This window comes from Myxine glutinosa, chromosome 8, assembly GCF_964187855.1.
Source record: "Myxine glutinosa chromosome 8, kmMyxGlut1.1, whole genome shotgun sequence".
Classification (NCBI taxonomy): domain Eukaryota; kingdom Metazoa; phylum Chordata; class Myxini; order Myxiniformes; family Myxinidae; genus Myxine; species Myxine glutinosa.
In genome coordinates this window covers 78,929,476-78,945,646 of record NC_136268.1, presented here as the reverse complement: position 1 = coordinate 78,945,646, position 16,171 = coordinate 78,929,476, and positions in this window count along the sequence as shown.

Genomic DNA, 16,171 nt, shown 5'->3' with positions numbered 1-16,171 from the left:
GGGAGTAGTTAGATCAAATGATGCTGTGTGTGTGTGTAGAAGAGTATTGTCTATTGAGCAGAGTATTGTGAGTGGAGGTGAGTGCATTGTATTGAATGAAGAAGCCTGGAGTCAGTGTGTGGGCACAGGTGTGCAAACCCAGGTGTATGGAGAATGGTTGTGTGAAATAACTTGTATGGAATGGATGGCTCGCTCGCTGACAGCTACAATCCATGTGGATTGTGACCGACGCTAACATTTCTATGAATGTATAAATGGAAAATAGTTATTTAAATAGATATTGTGTCATGACACAAAGGGTTGAACGTGCGATTCCAGGAATGAGCAAGTATTTTTGATATAAGCTGATGTTTCAAGTGACGATTTGAAATGTTGGAAGCTTAGATCAATCTTAAAGATACAAGCTTTTCATCTGTGAGCCGGAAGTCGACCATTTGTTTAATTTTAGATACTATACCTAATATTTACATGTAAATGCATGACTGGTCTGGATTTGGACTGCTCTGTGAGTTTTTGGGAAAACGGTATGTGTAGCCGGATTAAGTTTGAGTGGTTGTTTCATATACTCTGGGTACATGTGACTTAAAGGATGAATTGGACTTGCTGTGAACAGTGTAGATGCAAGAAGAGATAGACCGGGACACAATGAGCTGCTAGGTGAGCCATTGAGGTGGATTAAATGTTTTGTTGTTGTTTTTGGAAGTTCGTTGTTGCATTGCCAAAGGTTTCTGTGTAGTGTGGTATCTGTTGAAAGTGGATCACCTGTTGTCTTGTGTGGCGTGAGCAGGGATGTATGTAACTGCCTGGGTTCAGGAAAATAACTTCAGTTGCAATTTGGTTTAAATTAAAGGTTAACGTTAGCTGGAAATTGGACAAAGTCAAAAGTTTGACCAAAACCAAAAGTGGTGGTTGGACCAAAAGTCCAAAGTGGAAATTGTCAAAAGTGCTTTAAAAAGCTACGTCCAATTTCATTTTGCCATTTGTAGAAGAAAATTCACTGCATTTAACATGCGTTTCCTTTAAACGGGCTTGGTCGGGCCAGCGTACATTTCAGCCAAAGTCTTATCTGGTTCACTCCCACACCAGGCCCGACTCGTGCTGCGACCTTGGTTGAACTGTCGGTTTAATTTGCACAGGAAATGAAATAAGGGGATTATAATGGGAGAAAGTGAACATTTGTGGATCTGGGGACAAGCTGGTTTGAATGTGTACCTGGGGTTTTCTGTGTGTCTATGTGTCTGTCTGTCTGTCACACTGGACTCTTGGATGGGTTTTCATGAGACGAATTTCAGACAAAACCCTCTTTGTTATTTCAGAATTGATCTGCACCCCACCTCACTGTGAAATGGACAGGTTGTGTGTGTGTCTCAGAGGTTTATGGACAACGTGGAGTGGCTGGTGCGAAGGGAGTGGTTGGGAAAGATGGACCCCCTTCACGAATACCCGTGGATAGTAGTTTAAAATAGGTAGAGGGTACAGGTAAATTGTGGTGGATATGGGCTGTGGTGCGCGTGGTAGAATTGGAAGGGCTACTCCAAAGCATTTTGCTTCCCCGCGCTATTGCGGTGATAAATGTCGCGGCCATCAAAGGGCGGACACTGACGTTGTTCGGGGCAATGCAAGGGCGGACGAGACGGCAGGAAAAGCCGCCAACCAAAGGATGGACAGGTAGATAGTAAAGTAGATATTGACCGCCTTGGCAATAGTCCTTGGAATCGTGGTTTGTTGTGTACTAATCGAGGCTTTAGTCCTTGCGTGTGTGAGAAAGTTTACCACAGGATGGACACTGAAGACGACACCAGAAAAGGCCATGGTGATGACCGACAAGCTGACCGTGGGTCCAGATGACACTCCGGCCGTCGACGTGACTGCAGATCGCGGATCCTGGAACGACGACCCGAACGAGTCACTGGGCCGCGACAATGAGATCTCCGCTTCCGAAGATTGTTCTTCCATTGTTGATATTACTGATAATGATTTTGATTACACATTTGCGGACCTCAGAGCATTTCAGGCTGCCAGGACGCCGATTACTCTGGACACCAACATGTCGCATGTAGACGTAAAAAGTACCTAAGGAAGACTTCTCATTTTTTCTCGATGTGTAAGGCTATGACTGTTGCTGGCCGCCTACGCCGCAAGCCTACGCCACCTGAGAATAATGTTACTGATGATGTTACCGGTGATGATGGGGGCCACATGCAAGGGCCCCCGGCTGATGATTATGTCTCAATGCAGGCTTTGCCTCTTTATGTTTCACGAGCTCACCTTTATGTCTCACAAGCTCACAGTGAGTCAACGTCACTGACCCAATCCTGGATTTGGACCCAACTGCACACCCAAGCCTGGATGGTGAGGAACTCAACATTGGAGATACTCTGAGTTCCGAATCTGATTGTTTTGGAGATTCGTCCATGGATAACAGCGATGGAAGCAGCATCGCCTCGGACGATCTCGACTTTGACCCAAAGGAAGTTGCTCTCCCTCCTTTGAAATCCGTTATGCTTTGTTTTATGGCCATAGGTTTGAGCCACCTGATACTGACGATGTTGTGTCTTCCCCAGATCACCAGCATGTAAGGGACCTCATGAACATGAATATCGATTGAGCGCTGACGATTTCCAAGGATTTCTCCTGGGGAAGCCTGGGCGAGCTCCAGTCGGGGAGGAGTCCGGCCGCACCTCTGTGGACCAAGGGTGGGTCAGGAGATCTTCCTGGGTGTGGACCCCGGTGGAACCAGAGGTCTTCGTTGGGGATCTGACACGCTATTCGATCTTCATGTCTCTACGGTCTCACCTCACACACCCATATACACCCGACTTACATCATACATCCATTAACACCCACTTACACCCAGACGCCCACGGATCTTCCTGCTGAGTGCGCTGTGCGGTACGGGGTACGAGACATGCTCACTGGGAGGCATCCGTGTGGTATGTTTAGTGAATCTTTTACACTGTCTGTTTTGCCTCACTTGGAGGTTTTTCCTTTATGCCATTTGTTCACCCTGCTTCTACGGCCTTACAGTGCATACTCACATACAGACGCGAATCATCCTACTGGGTACTGTGTGGTGCTTTGCGTGCGGGACATGCTCACCGGCTGCCTTCGCGTGATATGTTGAATGGCTTTTCTGATTTGATTCATTTCTGCTTTGTTTTGAAATAAAGGCCTTTGATTGGCTCATAGATAACTTTGTATCTTAGATCCAAAAGGGCGGTATGTAGGGAGCTATTATGCCCCTCCCCCTTTGTTATTATGCTGCTTTACCAATTACCAAGTATAACCAATTATATGTTCTGTTTTCCTTATTACTGAACTCTTTATAATACTTAAGTTCTTTCTTGTGCTTTGAGGATGTGTAATATCCTAATAAGGAGTTCTTTCCTGTGTGCTCTTAGCCTGTGTGGGCACAATCTTTCAGTTCTCCTCAGCTGGCCTTGGCTACAGTTCTTATCTCCTCATGACTTTTCCAATATCCTGAATGTTGACACTTTTACGAGTATCCCCCTCCCTTTGTTCTTTCTCAAACAAAGTTTCTTTACAGAAAGTTGTAAACCTGTTGCCACATGTGGCTGACCATCTCCTTATCTGAGTTAACCTATGAGTGGCCTTGATGAGCTTCCTCTAACTAACTGAACAACAGGATGGGACTATGGTGGGGGGACCGATGAGCCCATTCTGGGACCAATGAGCCCATTCTATCTCTGTATCTTGTGAGCTAACCCCACCCCTGATATTCCTTATATAAAGCAAGGTTTAATTGATTTAATTCAGAGCATCTTGCTGTACTGTTGGTCATTTCTTGTGAGTTTCAGTGCAACCTTTGCTGTCCTCAAGCTTGTGTAATCGAGTTCTAATAAATATATCCGTTGCTCCTTTTCTCTGAGTCTTTTGAGTCCCAAGTTCTAAGTCTCAAATCCAACACGTACGTGCGTACGTGTGGCGTACGTGTCTGCATTTTAAAAATTCTTTTTCTTGGGAACCATTGGTCCGATTGACACAAAATTTTACCATAGGAGTGCCTCCGCCTGTAGAATTTTTAAAAATTCATAATTATGACGTCATAGGTCACGTGGTACAGACGCCATCTTGGAAAAACGTTGGAAAAACTTGAAACACCTCTATATCTCCCAAACTGCTCGATGGAAAAATTGAAACATGGCTCATTGTCAAGTACTCTCCATGGGGAATAAGAAGTGTTGATGATCATATCGGTGCCTTCATTATGACGTCATAATTCGACCACTTTATTCTATCAGAATGAATTTTTTTTTCTCTGCAATTCTTGGTCCGATTGACACGGAATTTTCATCAAAGGAGCGCTTACTCCTGTATAATATTTTAATGATAATTATGACGTCATAGGTCACGTGGGACAGGCGCCATCTTGGAAAAACCGAAAAACGTTGCACCTCTATATCTCCAAAACCGCCCAATGGAAAAAATTGAAATGTGGCTCATTGTAAGTAACTCCACATGTGGAATAGGTGTTGTTAATGATGACGTTATTGGTGCCGTAATTATGATGTCATAATTCGACAGGGACAATGCTTAGTCTGATCAGTATGAAAAAAAAATTCCTCTGCAACTGTTAGTCTGATGGACACGAAATTTTAAGAATATGAGTGGCGGCTCCTGTATAATTTTTTACTGATAATTATGACGTTCATAGGTCACGTGGTACAAGCGCCATCTTGGAAGAACTTCACGCCTCTATATCTTTGAAACCGCTCCATGGAAAAATTTTGAGACCTGGCTCATTGTCGACTACTCCCCATGGGGAATAAGATATGTTAATGATGATGTCATTGGTGCCTCCATTATGACGTCATAATTGGACAAGTACAACACTTATCCGGTCATTATGAAAAAAAATTCTCAGCAACTATTGGTCTGATGGACACTAAATTTTCACCATAGGAGCGCCTCCTCCTGTAGAATATTTTAATAATCATGACGTCATAGGTCATGTGGTACAGGCGCCATCTTGGAAAAACCGAAAAACTTTGCACCTCTATATCTCCAAAAGCACTCCAAGGAAAAAATTGAAACATGCCCCATTGCAAAGAACTCCACATGGGGAATAGGTGTTGTTAGCGATGACGTCACTGGTGCCGTAATTATGATGTCATAATTCGACAGGGACAACGCTTTGCCTGATCAGTTTGAAATGTATTGAGCGTGATCTATGCAACAATTATACAAGAGAATATAAATTTAGGATGTCATCGCTCACGTGGTCTGGCAGCCATATTGGAACAAAGGGAACAAAACGTTCAAAAACAGAAGAGTTAGCTTGTACCAAGTTGACTGTGCAGGGTAAGTATTCTATGAATACCATCTAGTTCAAGACAAGTAATTAAACTGAATGACAGAATAATCAACAATAATCATTAATCATGAGGCTATTGGCCAGTGGAGAAGCTTTGACATCAAAAGGGGCCAGAAGGGAAAAAAAAAATCAAAAAAAAAAATCAAATGAGCGTTGAAGAATTAAAAACGAGACAAGACGCAGAAGGTTTATATAGAAGGTTTTTCAGAGTTTTTTTTTTAGAGTCGTAGAAGGTTTATATAGAAGGTTTTTGAGAGCAGGAGGAAATTGTGAGCTATATAACATTGGAGGGGAGATGACCATTTCAACCATGACAACTTGTAAAGCTGATGGTGGTGAATGATGGATGTTCTTTTGGCAGGAGGAAACGCCCTGGGTGCGCTAACAGAAGGCACATCGGCACATTAGATAGGAAAAAGAACCCTGAAGATGTTATTGGTACAAGAAGCACAGCAGTGGTGGCATTCCTCCTATAAACAGTGAAGGAGCCTGGAGGACAATGAAGTGCGCAGGGTGGGTTTCGGGTTCAAGTGAGAGCATGTCATCAACACAGCATCGGTATCATGTCATGTAAACCGACGCAGACAAACCCATACAGGACTCAACTTGTGTACCACTGTGCCCATGTCTGCCCGATGAACTAATTACAAAAGATCAACACAACTCTCCACATGATCTTTCTCTTTATTGATGGTGTAGCTGCGACTCCATCACTGCTCAGCATCCTCCCTGAACTCAACTCGGTTCCAACTGTCAATCTCTCCAGCTTTCCACAAAACTGTCCCTCTCACAATATCTTTCAAGCTGCAATTTACAAACTCCCAACTGTTGTTAGCACATCCCTTCGATGGTCTCTTCCCATTCTCTATGTTTTCTGTTTCAACTTGAGTTTAAATCAGCCATAGGGAGTGGATATGCAAATCCATGTTCAAGTGTACATCTGCCTACTTCCCTTCCACTCCTGTCCTGCCCTCATGATGGCATTTTTTTCCATGTGCTGTGCATTCTCTTTCACTGACTCACTTCCACTGATCAGGGCACTTTGAAGGGCAAAATGACATCTTCTTTTTCACACAATTTGCTGCACTAAAATGAAAGCCAAGATTAAGGCAATTCCAGAATGGTTAGCCGTCATTGTTGTGTTCCTGGATGCAAATCGGACTCACGAAAATATGGGAAATATCCCAGGATAAGAGGTGCCTACCATTTCCTGTTAATACCAACGTGCGGCTGCAATTGATATGGAGAGTGCAATGGACTGGTGACTGGTGGCCTACCCACAACTCGAGAGTGTCCACCTGCCACTTTGTTGTGTTAGATACGGATGGAAGTGGGAGGAAAACTCTGTCTTGGAATCACCGACATCCTGAACTATTCCCATGGAATGATTGGAGTCTCGTTATTTAACCACTGCAAGTTAGATGCACTCCTCATCAACATCAAGCCAGTAAAGAAATAGTGCAAATATATGGTCAACTTGCGGAAGAACTGATGATCTTTCACATTGCTTCGCTGCCGGCCTAGTCAATCAACCCCAATGGTGATCATTCTCGTGCAACAGTGACGGAGAGGGAATGTTGTTGTTGTATTTTCATGACTTGCCAGGGGCTGAAGAAGAAGTTGATTTGGAGCAACTCACAAATCCTCAGAGGGGTTAGATTTATAATTAGCCATATTATTTTATCATTATATGTAGTAACTTTCCTTTCTAGCTGAGTTGTTAGCTTAACGGTTAAGGTGGTTGGCTTGAGATGTTAGGGTCCTAAGATGGAGTCCCTGTCATGCCATTGAATTAACACTAGGTGGGTTGATTCAGCCTGTCATATAGAGAGACATTGCATCAGCAGCAGCCACACCCCCAAAAATGATTCAACCAGTAGCCACAGGCTGCACACAAGCCCCCACTTTCCTTTCTAATATCAACTAGCAAAAGTACTCGTCCCCAGTGATGGGTAAAAGTATCCGTCCCCATTGAGGGGAAAAGTGTAAGTTAATCGATGAATTTAGGTTATTTCATGGACTTCCAGAAGGTTAATTGTGTTGCATGAAAAAAATCCAGCCTTTTCAATTTGAGACCAATTGGTCATCATGTTTGCCAGAAATTGCTATATTGACCATTTTGTCCTCAATTTGTGGCTTCAAACAAACTCTGAGGCAGCGATCATGTTACTTCTCGCAAGAAGTTTTATCTTTACTCCGAGTATGGAGTTTTTTATTTCTGATTTTTTTGGGAGTGGGAGGGGAGGGGGAGGGGGTCCATGTCAAGATTTGTTTTTAGCTCACCTGGAACATAGTTCCTGGAAGCTTATGGGATGGCACATCATCCGTCCGTCAGTCCATCAGCCTGGAAACACTTGCAACTTCTTCTCCAAAACTGAAGATATTGTGACCAAACTTGACACAAATCATATCTGGTATGTTGCAACTCAAGTTTGTTTACGGCATTAAAAAAATTAGGGGTATAAGGGGGTCTACCGGGGGTCAAAGTGGGTCCAGATTTCCCTCCCGCCCCCCAACCCCTATCCTCAAGTAAGTATTTGCTTTTTCTCAGAAACTACAGTCGTAGCCAAAAATATTGGCACCCTTGCACCTTCTCAAAATAATGCACCATTTCTTCCAGACAATTGTTGAAATTAAAAACTATTTTGGTATCCACACATGTATCTCTTTGGTTTGCATTGGAACAAAACAAAAAAAAGAACAAAACAAAATTATTAAATCTTAGCTTATTCCACACAGAAATCCTAAAATGGCCCGGACAATATTATTGGCACCTTTGAGAAGTTGTTAGAAATAATAAGATTTCAAGCAGGTGATTTTTCCTTTACTTTGGAATTGAACTCACCTGTGGTGAGTTGCAGGTACCTGCAATATAAAGATCACTCATTCAACCAGTTTGAATAGAGAAAAGGAGTCATCCTGCTGTTTTGTGTTACTGCGTAAACCGCAATGAGCATGGAGAAAAGAAAGAAAACCGGGGAATTGTCTGAGGAGGTCAAATGCAAGATTGTAGCCAAGCATGGACAATCTCAAGGTTACAAGTCCATCTCCAGAGACCTTGATGTTTCTGTGTCCACCCTACGCAATGTTATCAGGAAGTTTAAGGCCCATGGCAATGTAGCCAACCTCCCTAGACGTGGCCACAAGACAAAACTTGTTCGAAGATTGCAGCGAAGGATTGTTCGAATGGTGGAGAAAGCACCTCAATGAACTGCCAAACAGATTCAAGCTGACCTTCAGATACAAGGTACGACAGTTTCAACTCACACCATCCGTCGCCAACTCAATGAAAGGGGTTTCTATGGTAGGAGACCCAGGAGGACCCCACTGCTAAGAGTGTGTAGGATTAGGAAATTGCTGCTGCCCCACTGCTAAGAGTGTGTAGGATTAGAAAATTGCTACTGCCCCACTGCTAAGAAAGCCCAACTGGAGTTTGCCAAAACACACCTGCACAAGCCATAATCCTGGGAGAATGTCCTGTGGACAGGTGAGACCAAAATTAGCCTGTTGGTAAAGCACATCATCTCTGTGTTTACAGAAAACATAATGAAGCCTTCAAAGAAAAGCACACCTTCCCTACAGTTAAACATGGTTCAGTGATGTTTTGGGGTTGCTGTGCTGCCCCTGGCACTGGGTGCCTTGAATGTGTGCATGGAATCATGAAACCAGGATATTACCAAGGCATTTTGGAGCGCAATGTTCAACCCAGTGTCTGAAAGCTGGGTCTCCGTCGAAGGTCATGGGTCTTGCAGCAGGACAATGACCCCAAGCACACTTCAAAAAGCACCCAGGAATGGTTCAAGACAAAATGCTGGACTGTTCTGAAGTGGCCAGCAATGAGTCCAGATCTAAATCCCATTCAACACTTGTGGGGAGATCTGAAAACAGCAGTTGGGAGAAGGCACCCTTCAAATCTGTGAGAACTGGAGCAGTTTGCACAAGAAGAGTGGGCCAACCTGCCAGTAGAGAGATGTAGGAAGCTCATTCATGGCTATGGGAAGCGCTTAACTGCAGTTATTTTGTCCAAAGTCTGTGCTACCAAATATTAAGTCTAGGGTGTCAATAATTTTATCAATGCCATTTCTTTTTATTCTCTGATTTAAAAGGATATATTAAGTTCTGCATCAAAAACAAAGGTTCTGTAATATTAACAGTGAAATAAAGAATTGTGGAGACCAAATACTTTTGTCAATTTCAACTTATTTTCAGAGAAAATTGTGAGTTATTTGAAATAAGTGAAAGGGTGCCAATATTTTTGGCCACTACTGTACATACACAATTTTGATGAAACTTGATCACAATCTTCATCACCCATGATGTACAAAAGTTTGTCCATGGCTTTAGAAAATAGAGGTTTAAGGAGGTCTATGGGGTGTTTGACCACCTAAAATAGGTATTTGCTCCCTTCTCCGAAACTACACACGATTTTGATGAAACTTGATCACAACCTTCATCACCCGCGATGTACAAATGTTTGTTCACGGCACAAGAAATATCGGGGACTAAAGGGGTCCACGGGGGATTGGGGTCGGGTTGCCTCCCGCCTCGTATTTTTAAGGGGAGCAAAATATTTTTTTGGTTTGTTTAAAGTCTCATAATTATGTTAGTATGATTCTACATGCTGCCTGTCTCCTAGCAACCATTGAAATTGGTTTAAAATATCGTGATACTATTTAAAATACCTTTATTCGGTGTAGTGTACTACTTTATTCTACCAGGTGAGCACCCAGAGGTATTGCCCCTATTTTTTTTAATGCAAGAGCTGATCACTTAAGGGCTTGTAAAGGTTTTTTTTTTCCTTCCTTTTTTTCTTTCAGCAGTTCTAAGCTACATTCGATATCACTCCATCCATGGGGCCTGCACTATAATTGTAGCACAATTCACACCATATATATTGGATCTGTATTTGAGCTCAGTGAGCCATTGTATCATCGAAAAAATCGATGATAAATTATGGTGTTGAAGAATGATCTCGTAGATTAATTTGTAGTGACTGTAGTTTTCCATGCATCATTTTCTAGATGAACAAACGGTGCAGGCAGAATCAATTCACCAAGCTTTTTCCTCACATGCTGATGCTCTGCCAGCAAACGTTCGGTTAGTGGGGCGTGGTTTAAAGCCAGAAACAACCAATCGACTCTCTCATTATGAGAGGACGAAGCACGAGGGTGAAGAAGAAGAGGGGTTACGCGGACTCTCGCCTCTCGTGGGGCTTGGAGCTAAAAGGCGCGATAACGTGGAGTGGGTAAATACTGTATTCCACTGTTCATTGGTTTCCTTTAGGATTATCAGCAGAGTGCTACTTCACCACCCACTTGCTGTTCACGCCAACCTGACGAACCTTTCTGCTTCCCGGGGTTATTCCTTTTCCTCCGCCATTTTAGATCGCTTTTTGCCAGTGGAATATTAATTTTGTTTCACCACCGCTCTGGTCACACCAAAGCATTAGTATTTTCGTTTCCTGAAAATTAACATTTCATGACGGGTTTACCCACCAAAACCTTCAAACATAATGGAGACGCAGGATTGCCAGCAAGCATCTAACCACCATATGACCATATGTGAGTAGAAATTCACACACGTAATTTCTACAAATTCACACAATACATTTGATACGTATAGGCCTAAATATCAATTGCTACCTCGGACACACAAAATATTATGCCCCGATCCCCATTATTGTTGCCAAGTTGTTCTGCGCATGTGCCCCGATGCATTGTGGAGCGATGATGTCATTTCTAAAGTCCCGTATTACCACACATAAACAGAAAACGTCGAGTTAAATTAACAACAAGCTCCAAAAAAAAAACACCACTTGCTGGCCATCTAACACTTATCTTGCAAGATATGACCCAATAATGTAATATTTACATTCATAATCTTATTATAAAAATCTTAGTAAATACAAGTAAATAATTAACTAAATATACATCATTTTTACTTTTTACGGTTAGTAGATTTTAGACAGCAACTGTCCAGGGCAATACTACTGTCCTGACTTCAGAGCGTTAAAGTGGTGCACGGAACCATCTTATCTTACACTCTGTGTCAGAATTGCTGGTCTTACTTTCTGTCGTACGCAAACTAAGCTGGTCTTACCGGACTAGCTTTAATTTATCTTTGTCACATGCACCATACACTCATTCCACTCACTTTCACTCCATATCTTCACATTCCTTCTCTTTCCTTTCATCTATAATAATATAGATCCATAATCTATAATAATCCATAATAATAATAATAATAATATAATAACAATATAGATAATATCGATAATCTATAGCATCTATAATAATATAGATAATAATATAGATAATATAGATCATATAATATATAGATTCTATATATACAGTATGAACGCCATTGTCTCCCTGTCTCTCTGTCTCTCTCTCTCTCTCTCTCTCTCTCTCTGGCTTTCTTTCTTTGTTCCTTATGCACAGCCACATCTTTTAAGTTACAAACTCAAAACTTGGGGTAGAAATACAACATTGTGTGGGGGTAACAGGCTATGTGGCCGCGGCCTCATACGGGGTTGCGGTCTCACACTGGGGTGTGGGAGGGCGGGGGGGGGCAGCAGCGGGAGGGGGAGGCCGAAATTATCCATGTAAATGTGTACCGTGTAGCACCACCTGGTAATGATGGCAGAGGGTATTACAATTTCCTTTTTTTTGACCTGGGCAAGGCTGAGGTTAAAGCACCCTTCCCATGGGTAAATTTGTCGTCCTCCCCTCTCCTTTCTCATCCTCCTCCTTCTCCCCTCCCCATCCTCTCCCCCTCCTCCTCCCTTATCCCTTGCCCCCACCTCCCTGCACTCACCCTCTCCCACCCCTTCCTTCCCCATCCCATTCCTTCCACACCGCCTCCCTTACCCCCTCCCTCCTACCCCCCCCCCCCCCACCCGCTCCCCCCACAAACAATTGCTCCGTCAGCGAAGCAACTGGTAGTTTCTTATATTCTTCTTTTTCTTCACTTCTTTAAATCCTCAGTCCTTTTTCTTTCTTTAATGCCTGGCCTTGATGAGGGCTATAGTCTGTGACGTAAAAAAAAAAAAAAAGTCAATGAACTATATACATGAAAATTACAATATTTTCCATATTTGAAATCCATCGCGGAAAATAACGAATCGCACAGCAAACATCAACACTTTCCGGACTAACGTCCTGTGATTTTGAGAATAAATAATCACGTGACACTATTTTGGAAACTCAACTCCACGATATGCTTTCTAACCAAGCAGCATCCAAACGTTAACAATTATTGTTGCTTCTGCACAATAAATGGGTTAAAATTGTAGAGTACAGTCGACCAAGCAGCATCACAGGGGCCTCAGTGGTTTCACGTGAAGGCCAACTTGCAATTGGCAGTATGCTATCATAAAAGCTGCTGAGCCCAAATGCCACAAGTGATGAAAGATAAAAACAGAAAGCAGCACACTCCCCACATATCAAAAGCAAGCAAAGACAAAGGAACAAAGAAAACTTCTATTCGGTGTGCAGTTTTATTAAATGGCTTGCTTTCCTTGACATAACCTTACATTTAAATACGACACCTGTTCCCTCCTTAGCTCACTCCTCCTCTTGGTTCCAGGGTCAGTCTGTTCTTTATGGCAAAAGTACAAATCCCTCCAGTACACTGTATAAGCAGGTTACACCATCCAACCTGTGTCAGTCATATTGCGGCGTGGATGTCAACCTTCCGACAGGACACGACCACACCTGATGCGATTACCATCACACCGAATTCTGAACTTCAAGGATAGCCAAACTATCACTGCTTTTCACAAGCTATTTATTTGTTTGTCTGTGATCCAGCAGGGCTGGTTATAAAACAGGATTACAATAAATTTAACCTTTAATTTAAAATGAGTGAAGATGAGCAGTGATTCTGGAATTTGAGAATTTCACCAGAAGGGAGTTGATGGTTGACCACGTGTGCCCGACAGAAACCTGGGAGGGAAAGGGTGACGAGGCATGTAAAGAGCTGAGGGTGCAATACCAGAATGGAGGTGGTAGAAGACAGAGGGACCACCGACCTGTCTGTAATGGAAAAGTAATAGGCCTGTAGACTCAGTTTCATAAGGGGAATTCCAATAATCTTGAAGGCCTTGGTTTCCATGGCGTCAAGCTGAGGTATGGGGCAGGCGTGCCAGCCTAGAGGGGAGGGGAGTACTCCATCAAGCTGCGGATGAAGGTCTTGTAGGTGGATAGGAGGTCAGGTGTACCAAGGAAGAACTTTGTATGATGCTGGATGCCCAGTCGGCAACTGGCTTTGGAGGCCAACTTTTGAAATGTGATTTGCCTAAGAAAGAAGTAGAGTTATAGTAGAGGTATATAGAGTGTCATCATATTTGGGTGGATGGTATACCATGCAGCCAAACATTAGGTATTTGCGGAAAGGTATACACAGTCAGATGTATTCCACATGGTTTGGAGGGATTAATGTGGGAAAAGACCATGAGCAATAGGATCCTTGAGATACACAGCAACACCACCTCTGGAGTGGGGAAAAGGCTATGAAAGCAGAAGAGAGAATAGCCAAGGAGAGACACAGAGGAATCAGAAACATCCTTTTGGAGAAACATTTATATTAAACATATCATGTCCATAGCCGCAGTAGTGACCTGAATGGAGAGATCAGAAACATTATACGAGTCCTCAAATATTGATTGAATACACTGAGGAGTAAGAGAGGAGGTGATAAGGACTGGTTGGTGTGTGGGTTTGGGGATACAAGATGTACAATGGAGGCTGAGGGACTCATGGTGGTGGCTGAGGTGGCTTCAGTAGGGGCTGAAGGATGTGTGATGGTGGGTCGTGAGGTGAGGTTGGCCGGAAGTGAGATGGGGCAGCAGAAAGTGCAGTGGGGTGGCAGGAAGTGGAGTGGGGGTTGTGGGACGTATGGTGGAGGTGAAAAGTCATGTTGTAGGAAAAGTGCACTTCCAACCTAGTTGCAGTCTGTGATAAAGACCTGAACCACCCACTGCTAAAAACAGTCTCATCCATTATCTCTAACGTTACAGACAGTGCAAGTCATGGATGCAATCCTCAGTTGGTGGTGATGTGTTGGTTTACATATGCGCATGCCATAAGCTTCATTTCACCTTCAGGGTTGGAAGAGTAATTTTTGGTTTAATTGATCTCACCTGACCACCTCTGTTCCTAACTGCTGTTCGCTCAGCAGGGAAGAGACAATCCATTTGTGTAGGAGATAACACTACCAACACTATCTGTGGTCCTTTCTTCAGCTAGAAGAGCATGGGAGGAGTCTATTTATTTATTTAATTCTAGCCACCTGGGGTAATTCATTAGGTGACAGCTGATTGGTTATTCCCCCCATTCACATGTTACAGATGCGAGTGGGTATATGTTTTTCATTTATATGTTGACTGCTTTTTGACCGTGCAAGTGGTATACGTGCTTGGGAGCCTCGATGGTACGCATTTCTTCATGCGCTGTCGCTGATGACTTGCCAATAAGCGATGAAACCGGTCTGTCGGCTGAGTGTGTGTGTAGTATTGGGATTCTCACGTATGTACTATTTGTGAATGTCTTCAAAGCTGTGGAGGGACTCTGGGAAGAGTTTGAAACAGCAAAGGGGTTACCTTGTGCAGCCTTTCATGGTTGTTTCATGCAGCTCTCTTTGGCTAGAAGTGCATGGGAGGAGTCGATTTATTTACATAATCCTGGGAGAGTTTATTAGGTGAGAGCTAATTGGTTATTCCCTGCATTCACAGGTGAGAGTTTGTTATTTGGTCTATGTTTTTCATATATATATCAGGAAATGTACAGGTGTGGGTGGTTATCAAAATTAATATGTCAACATGGAAACACCATCACCTTTGGTAATGTAAATAAGTGTCAAAGTTCATATCTCAAAATGGAAATGTGCAAGTAACAAGGAAACATCCAATTATAGTGACGTTGACATTGACAAAAATCATATTCCAGACACGAAAGGTCTTGCAGTTAATCGATGCTGGTGGAAAGTGTTAAGCAGTTTGCTAAAGCAGTGACCCAGCTTCATGGGGGCTTCCCATAAAAATTCATCAAAGATGTTTGTGCCTTTCTATGAAGTTTCCAGCCAGTATCACTTTTGTTCCGACCCCCCCCCCCCCCGCCCCACCCCCCATCGGTGGGTGAGTGGCGTTGAACAAGAGATGCTTTATCTAGGGTCTGAAACATTTGAAAGAGGCTATATCTTCTCGACTCCCCTTCTTATATAGCCAGTGAGGTTTCCACATTGACATAATCTGCGAACTCCATCTCCAATCTCTCTGCTCTTGATATGTCTTTTTCACTAAAGTGCAAAGTCAAGGTGTCAGGCTTTGACGCAGTTTATAATTGCATTTCCAGGAAACCTGAGGCAGTCACGTTTCAGCCTCGACTCCATTATGGCAGCAATGCCCATGGTAAGTCGAGAAAGCAATTTGGTTAACGGCTTGTGTGTCAGTGTGTTGTTAAATCTCAGTTAGCAGCCCCAAAAACAGACCAAAGAAAATGCCCAGAGAGAAATCCTTTGCTAACAGAATCATGTGAAGTTGATAAACAGATCATAACGTGTCATTTCCCGTTTCCACCATCCATTTGATGTTATCAAGGCACTGCAATGGTGCAACTGACATTGGAGAAGGATTTGCTCACCTTTCTTTAATACACAAAACACAGTACAGTACCTCCAGATTATAATCGTGATACCTCTCTTAATGAAATTATAAATTCCAATAAAAATTATACTTTATTCTTGTACAAAATAGCTATCCAGAATTAATTATACTAGGGCATGCCCGTACTATATATATATCTAAAATTATATCCCCCCCCTCTATTTACATGAAAT